The sequence below is a fragment of the Amphiprion ocellaris genome, chromosome 7, assembly GCF_022539595.1.
Source record: "Amphiprion ocellaris isolate individual 3 ecotype Okinawa chromosome 7, ASM2253959v1, whole genome shotgun sequence".
In the NCBI taxonomy this organism is placed as follows: Eukaryota; Metazoa; Chordata; class Actinopteri; family Pomacentridae; genus Amphiprion; species Amphiprion ocellaris.
The window spans coordinates 37,972,713-37,981,307 of NC_072772.1; the positions used below are offsets into that span (position 1 = coordinate 37,972,713).

General features: G+C 37.4%; 1 long non-coding RNA gene across 1 annotated transcript; it reads right to left on the reverse strand.

Annotated features, from left to right (window-relative positions):
- Positions 1 to 1,429: 1,429 nt before the first annotated feature.
- LOC111588213 (uncharacterized) lies at positions 1,430 to 5,112 on the reverse strand. Its single transcript, XR_008602345.1, has 2 exons — positions 4,774 to 5,112; positions 1,430 to 1,674 (listed from the first exon to the last, which is right to left on the reverse strand). It is a non-coding gene; the product is annotated as an uncharacterized LOC111588213 (long non-coding RNA).
- Positions 5,113 to 8,595: the final 3,483 nt, after the last annotated feature.

The window sequence follows — 8,595 nt, forward strand, 5'->3', positions numbered from 1 at the left end:
TGATAAAGTGATGTGGGACTGCTATTATTTTGAACACCACTGTAGATCTTCTTCCTCTCCAGCTCCGTTCATCTTCTTGGCTTCTATCTGCAGATCTCCACATTTATCCTCCAGCAGCCTCCAGAGATAACTTCACCAAACGCCGCCCCAGAGGCCGGTCGGGTCTTCAGATCCGTCTGGAGGATGGACAACGTTTCAGTTTTAGGAACGTTAGATTCCTAAAACCCTAACCCTAATTCTAGAAGTTAAATGTGCTTAACAAGAAGATCACATCAACTTATCGCATACATTTTGAATCTTTTTGGGCAAATGTTTGGGTAATTTTATACAATTTAGTCAATTAGAAAAAGTTTTTGGATCATTTTGCACAAAGATTCCGCTTGTTTGAGCAAATCAAGTCATTTGGATTCATTTTGAACAGTTTCCAGTTATTTTAGTTGAACTTTTGCCAAATCTTGAGTAAAATTGGTGAAATTGTCTTAATTGTTGAGTCCAAACAAGCAAATAGAAGAATAGAGATACCTCAATTTGAATTCACTTCAATTTGAATTCACTTTTTAATCCACTTATGCACAAATTCTTAATCTTTTTGGACAAATTATGGGTAATTTCAGATAATTTCAAGTCAGTTTGTCAAAGTTTTATCTCATTAGGAGAAATTTGTGAGTAATTTTGCACCAAGTTTCATCTTTTTTGTCATTTTCAGACAGTTTACAGCTAAAGGAAATGTTAAAATGCTTCAGAACATTCACAACAAAATCAACTAAAATCCAGCAAATTTCGCAGATTTTTTTATGAATGCTCTTAAAGAAAGCATTACAAGTTTTATTGAAATATATATATATATATATATATATATATATTATATATATATATATATATATACATATAAATAAAATCACTGGATATTTTTAGGATTTTTTTGGAAGATTTTTACTCATTTTTTAAATATATTTACAAGATTTATCTTGCCAAATTTAGGAAATTTTTTATGAATAAAACTTTTAAAAGAAACTTTTAAGGAATTATTGGAATTTTCTTCCTGAAGGTTTTGCAAAATATTCAGAAATATGGGGATTTTTTTTGCTGATTTTTTTCAGACAAGGTAACAATATTTTTTGGTGCCTGTAAATGAAGACAACAGGAAGGTTAAGTTAGCTCGACTTGAATTCAGTTTTCTCTCAGCTTCTTTATAAATTCCAGTGTAAATTCCACGTGATGTGAAGTTGATGCTACAGTATGATGTTGACCCAGTTTGGTTGACAGAAATAAGCGATAAATTTCCTCTCAGAGTGCATAAATAGAGTGAACTGTTGGTCTGTGGAAACTCTGATCTGTTAAATGTGGCGGCTTCCCGTCCTTATTTTCTGCCTCGCTACATAAACGGAGCAGCATCACGTGACTCTGAGCGTTACTAACAGTTTACACCTGTTACCTGTAATCTGCCCGTTACCACGGCGTTGCAGTTGTCTGTTCAGGGTGAAGCTTCCAGGAGGGATTTAGGAGTTCAGTCTGTTCAGAGCTGGATTTCCTCACATCAGTGGGCTGGGAGGGTGAGGAGAGGTGGAGGTTTTCAAATGTCAGGTCCAGAGAGATTAACAGACTCCCTCCAACATCCTCCAGTCTGGCAAAAAACGGAGTCGTTCTTTTCTCTCTGCAGACAAAGTTTTAATGCTGGAGAAGAGAGGAAAGTCTGAGTTAGAGCTCCGAATGTTAAAATACGCTCTGAAAAGCCAATAGAAGTCTGAGTTTATGTTAAAATACGCTCTGAAGAGTCAATAAAAGTCTAAGTTTATGTTAAAATACGCTCTGAAAAGCCAATAAAAGTCTGAGTTTATGTTAAAATACACTCTGAAAAGTCAATAACAGTCTGAGTTTATGTTAAAATATGCTCTGAAAAGTCAATAAAAGTCTGAGTTTATGTTAAAATACAAACAGAAAAGTCATCAAAACTCTGAGTTTATGTTAAAATACAAACAGAAAAGTCATCAAAAGTTAGGGCTGGGCGATATGGCCTTAAAAAAAAATCTCCGATTTTTTCACAAAAAATCCCGATTCACCCAATTTTTTTTTTTGCCCCCTACCTAATCTCCTCACGCCGGAGTCCAGTCTACTTAATGCAAATGAGCTGCAGCCCGCAGTGGGCGCACTCTGAACTACAGGAGCCCAGCAGGCAGGCGCTGGTGGCGGATGTTGATGAGAAAATCGATTTTCATAAAAACAAATCCGTTAGAGAGGAAGGCTCTCCAACCAGGGACCGCTCGCTGTAATGAACAACACGTGGCTTCTTTTTACTTGCAGCAAGGGTAACCCACGCACAGTGCAACACGATACGTCTCGTGTGAGCTACCAAGAGGTGGTCCCTGCCGTCCTTTATTTATACAGTTGGGTTCACAAGTTAATGATATGCGAGTGGGTGTGAATGTGAGGTGTGGTCTGTGTGTGTGGAAAAATACAGTAAAATACAGTGGGGGTGGTAAATGCATTGAAACAATAGGTACAGGTTTCAGTAAGCTTATGTACTAAAAACATCATGTGTAACAGTTCATACCATAGCTATTAAGCATAACTATTAATGATAATATAAAAACCTTCGAACAAAATCGACATTAAGTACAAACTGGAATTAATCGATAAAATCGATTTATCGCCCAGCCCTATCAAAAGTCTGAGTTTATGTTAAAATACGCTCTGAAAAGTCACCAAAAGTCTCTCTGTTTGTGGATTTAACACTGAATCTAACATTAGATTTGAAGCCGGGTTAAATCAGAAACCAATACTTCAAATTAAATTTGTGGGGGTTCTTTGTTTCCCAAGTTATTTACATCTAATAGAATTTATACAATGAATTGTGTTTTACAAAAACCTATGGCGCAACACATTAGTAGAAATATGAGAAACAGCACCAGAAATAGTACTAAAAACAGAAACATACGGCTGTGGCACCTAGTGGGCAAATAAAACCCACAGTTACCACACTGCCCTCTATAAGCCTCTGTTCTAAACACATACTGCAGTAACACAAAAGCAGTTAGAAATATCTCATCATTAACCAACACAAAAACACAATGCATATAATAATACATTCATATTTCATGGAACTAAGAACATCATGATTGATCAGCTTGGGTCAAGATGGTGCCAGTGTGTGTGGCAGCTTGTCTCTCACTGTCAGTTTTGTTGATGATTTTATTGTAGTTCACCCTCGGCACTCAACAAATCAAGTCGCTGCTCATGTATGATGGACAAACACTGCTGGAGCTTCGTTTCTCTGCTAAAGATGGAGTTACGCCCGCTGGGGGCTGGAGTGCAGCTTAAAGGGGGGGCTCCAAGCCAAACAGGTTGGGAACCACTGCTCGAACTGTCGGTACTCCTCAGCACAGTACACGGACATAAAGTGGATTTTTAATGCAAATAACAAACAATTTACCATCCTGTCACTATATTTCATAATTCAGTCTTTCATAGCACGGTATTATTTACAGTTTTCTTACTGTCCCACAGTAACCAGTAACCCTTTGTTCTGTTCCCACCACTGCCAGTATCTTGCCCTTTGACCTCAAAACTACCCCCAATACAACAATAACAATACGCCCCCTGCTGTCCAAAACGACAATCAGCAGAAGAGTCACAAACAGGGATTTCAGTGGTTTTCAGGATATTTACTTGCCTCTGTTTACCACCTGGTTACACCTGTATTAAAATTCAGGCCCAACAGCAGGAACTTTATGCATTTGGACACATTATGAGTCAAGACTGAAGTTTCCAGTGATTTTGTGCAGAACTTTAATTAGTTTTGGGCAAATTCTAAGTCATTTTGGTTGAATTTTAAGCTTTTAAGTCATTTCAGACATTTTCAAGTCAGTTTTTATCATTTTGAGCAGGTCATGATACATTTTGATTATGAGACAAATATTTTAACTTGTTTTGGACAAATTTTGAGCTTTTAAGTCATTTCATACAATTTCAAGTCAGTTTTTATGTTGAGGAATTTTGTACAATATTTTAAGTTGTTTTGGAAAATTTAGATTTTCTTTAGTCTTTTCAAAGAATTTCAAGTCAGTTTTTTATCTTGTTTTGAGGTATTTTGCACAATATTGTAAATTGTTTAATTGCCCTCATTTCTGTCTCCTTTTATTCCTTTTCTCTCTGTAGCAGATAATTTAATGAAATACTGGAAAAAAACATCCCATAGAACAAAAGCAAAGGACCCTAAAAACTGTGTTAAAACCCCTACTAGAAACCAAACAGATAAAACAGGAAGCATAAAACCATCTGATACCCACAGCCAACGTTACCCCCCCCAGATATATGGAACACCCAAAATACACAAAAAGACACTGCACTGCACCCCATAGTGGACAGCATCAGATCAGTCACCTACAACCTTTATAAAGCTCTGGTAGAAATCATCAAACCCCTCCTTGGTACATCACAACATCACTGCAAGAACTCCAAACAACTGGACAAGAACTAAACCATATCACAGTAGAAAAAGAGGAGATATTCATATGACATGACGTAGTTTCATTCATCACTAAAACCCCCTAGACGTCACATTACCCATCGTACAGGAACGACTCATGAAGGACAGGACACTGAAAAAACACACAAACCTCCCAGTAGACGACATCATCACATTACTCCGGTTTATTGCCAAATCCACCTATTTTCAGTTGAAAGGAATAATCTACAGTCAGAAACCAGGTTTAGCAATGACACATCTGACCAGGTCATCATTGTAAAGGAGAAACTGTTCTCATCTGATCTTACCTGGTAAAATAAAGTTGAAAAAAAGATCCACTTTCAGCCATAATGAGTAACTTTTTCATGGAGGACCTGGAAACCAAAGCCATCCCCGCTCTGCAGACCCACACTCTGGAGAAGATACGTCCACGACATCCTGGAAATAATAAAATCTGGACACACACAAGAACTCACTGATCATCTGAACAACATGGACGACACGGGAAACATACAATCCACACACGAAGAGGAAATAAACCGGACCATTTCATTCCTGGACATGAACATTCACCACAGAGAAGACAGCAGCATCAAAATAACAGTTTACAGGAAACCCACACACACGGACCAGAACCTCCTCTGGACATCAGAACATCCACAGAACACAAACTACCAGTTCGAACACTATTAGAACGGACCAGAACCTCCTCTGGACATCAGAACATCCAGAGAACACAAGCTACCAGTTAGAACACTATTAGAACGGACCAGAACCTCCTCTGGACATCAGAACATCCACAGAACACAAACTACCAGTTAGAACACTATTAGAACGGACCAGAACCTCCTCTGGACATCAGAACATCCAGAGAACACAAACTACCAGTTAGAACACTATTAGAACGGACCAGAACCTCCTCTGGACATCAGAACATCCACAGAACACAAACTACCAGTTAGAACACTATTAGAACAGACCAGAACCTCCTCTGGACATCAGAACATCCACAGAACACAAACTACCAGTTAGAACACTATTAGAACAGACCAGCATCATAACCGATGATAAAGACAGACAGGAGGAGGAAAAACACATCAGAACTCACTCACACACTACCAATATCCCATATGGGCCATAAACAAAGGAAAACAACAAGCCAAAAACAAAGAGAAAAAACTAAAACAAACAAAAACAAAACATACACAAAAACCAGACAATAAAAATAAAGGCATAATCAGCATTCCATATATCTGAGGGACAACAGAACCCATATATCCCATAATGAGAAAACACAACATCAACACAGCAGTAGAACCACATAGAAAACTGCAGCAGCTATTAGTCCATCCAAAAGACAAAAAATGCAACATCATATATGAAACTCCGTGTAAATCATGCGATAAAACATACACTGGAGAAACTGGAAGATCATTCAACACAAGAAGAAAGGAACAGCAGACAGAATAAAGGAAACAGCTGGACGACTCACAAGAAGACAAAAAGAAAAAGCAGATGAAGAAAACAAAAAAATCAGCCATCAGGGACCACTGTAAAAGAAACAAGCACATCATGGACTGGGACAGGGGGAGGATTTAACATCAGAGACCAACAAACACAAACCATGGATTAAGGAGGCCTTAGAGACCAGGAAGTGTTGTAGTTTTCCATTCCATTGTACAGTATACACTGTTGTTTCTCTTCAAAAATGCATTTAAAGCTACTTTCTGCACATTTCTGGTACTTTCTTAGGATACAGAAGTACTATCTCTTGCTAAATAAATAATGTTTACACCTATGCAGTACCTTTAGCAACAATAATAGTGATAATTATTGAGTCCATGTTGGACTTCTATTCACTAACCCTCAGAGCAGAATGAGGCGTGCACGGAGTCACCTGATATCTAGAGTCATCTACCGGTGATGGAGGGTTTAATCAGACACACCTGAAGCCAAATGGCAGAAATATAAGTCCACTGCATTACCATAATCTCATAAACTGATATATATGTATGTATATATGTATATATATATATATATATATGTATATATATATATATATATATATATATATATATATATATATATATATATATATATATATATATATATATATATATATATATATATATATATACATACAAATGTCATCTGTTACCCTGGAAGTGGAACCTACTGGTGATAAAATAAAACAGAATCACAGAAAGCAGGTTTGATGCAGTTCTTCATCCTTTTTACTTTCAGTACAGCCCATGGTCCGTTGTGTTTTATTCAGCATGAGTACAGCTGGGACATGCTGCTTCATCAGAATAATGCATTTTAAACTTTCTGTGGTGGAAAATAACCCGTCATCTGTCAGCAGATCCAGCTTGTCTATACTCATGCTCAAAGTAACTGCAAAGGATTGTGGGTCAGGATGGCCAGAAAAGCATGCTGGGATACTTCCCAATCCAAACAGAGGGACATCCAGGTATTCTTTGACATTCCATCTACTGGCTCATCTTTCTCTGGCTGCTGGACAGTTTGGTAGTGAGGATACTGGAATGCAGATGAGTCGTCGTCTACATATTAGGAGTCTCATTTAGCGTGTAGGAAGTTAGAGCTGCAGGTTACTGATTTATTCATTTTGTACTCATTTACTTTGTCAAAGCTTGTAGAAGTTTTGACCTTTCTCCAACTAGAACATGCAACTAAATCTGAGCAGGGAGAGAAACAGTGGTGGTCACGTGGACCTAATATTTTCAACATCTTTTCATCATCCAACTTAGTGTGAATCTTTTACCTCAAAGCCCTGCAGCAGGACGTCAAACTGATTCTAGTCCAGGTTCCACATTCAGCCCAGTCTGATCTCCAGTAAAACCACAGCATAATAACCTATAAATAACCACAACTCCTAATTATTCCATTTGTTTTAGTGCAAAAAGCACATTTTGAAAATGTTCACATTTGAGGAATTATCTTTTGACAAAACATTATGAACAACCAGAAATGTTTTCAGAAAAATAAGTTAAATTTCAACAGTTTTATGCCTTGGTTCATCATTTCCACATGACAACTTCCAGAGTGTCTACAAAGGAACACAACAGTCATTTAGTAACTGAACAATCTGGTATTTAACTCTATGATCAAAACAACTTGTCATGATGTAGAAACTATTACAAATTTACAATCTGCAGTTAATGTCTTCTCTGGAACTTTTACACTGCATGCTGTGACCTCTGACCTCTTCATCATTCTACTAACAAGTCAGGACTCTGGGATTAAATCTGGGAAAAGTCATGTTGTTGATGGACCAATAGATGGCAGCAGAGACTCAGACACAAATCTCTGTCCCTGCAACCCATCAATAATCAATAATAACACTGATACATTATCAACCAATCATATTTTGGTCATTTTCTACATATTTCTGGTAGTTTTAGCTCATATTTTGGTCATTTTGTTCATATTTCTGGTAGTTTCATCTCATATTTTGGTCATTTTATTCTTATTTCTGGTAGTTTTTTTTGTCATATGTTGGTCATATTATATATATATATGTATTTCTGGTAGTTTTATCTGTGGGTGTGTGTGTGTGTGTGTGTGTGTGTGTTTATACATATATGAAGAAATGTGTAAATTGAATGGAAAGTCCAGTGGGAGTCTGAGTGTCACCAAGTCAGAGTTTATGTCTCAACTGGGGACGTTAGAGAAGACAGGCGGAGACAGTCTTAGTGGGCGGAGCTAAACTACCTGAAACCTGTGTTTCATTCATTATAGATCTCATTCCATCATTCTGAAATCAGTTTATTTCTCCCCCTCTTCTCTGTAACTATTTAGTTTAGAATTCTTTGCCTCTCCTGACAACTTTTGATAGAACAGCAGAAAAATACCTTCAATTATTACAATATCACTGTGATTCTCCACTGTGTATTATGCAGAATTGTAATATGATAGCAATTTATTTGTGTTGTGTTCATTATTGATGCCTTTAACTCTTCCATGCATAGAGGTCATGACAGTGTGCAGCTCTTCTAAAGCTGTTTTCTTGTATGTGCATAAGTTTTGATGGCATAGTTGGACATCAGCCACTACAGTGGATCCTATTGCATCATTTCTTCCACTGCCAGTGATTGGCTAGCCATTGCAAA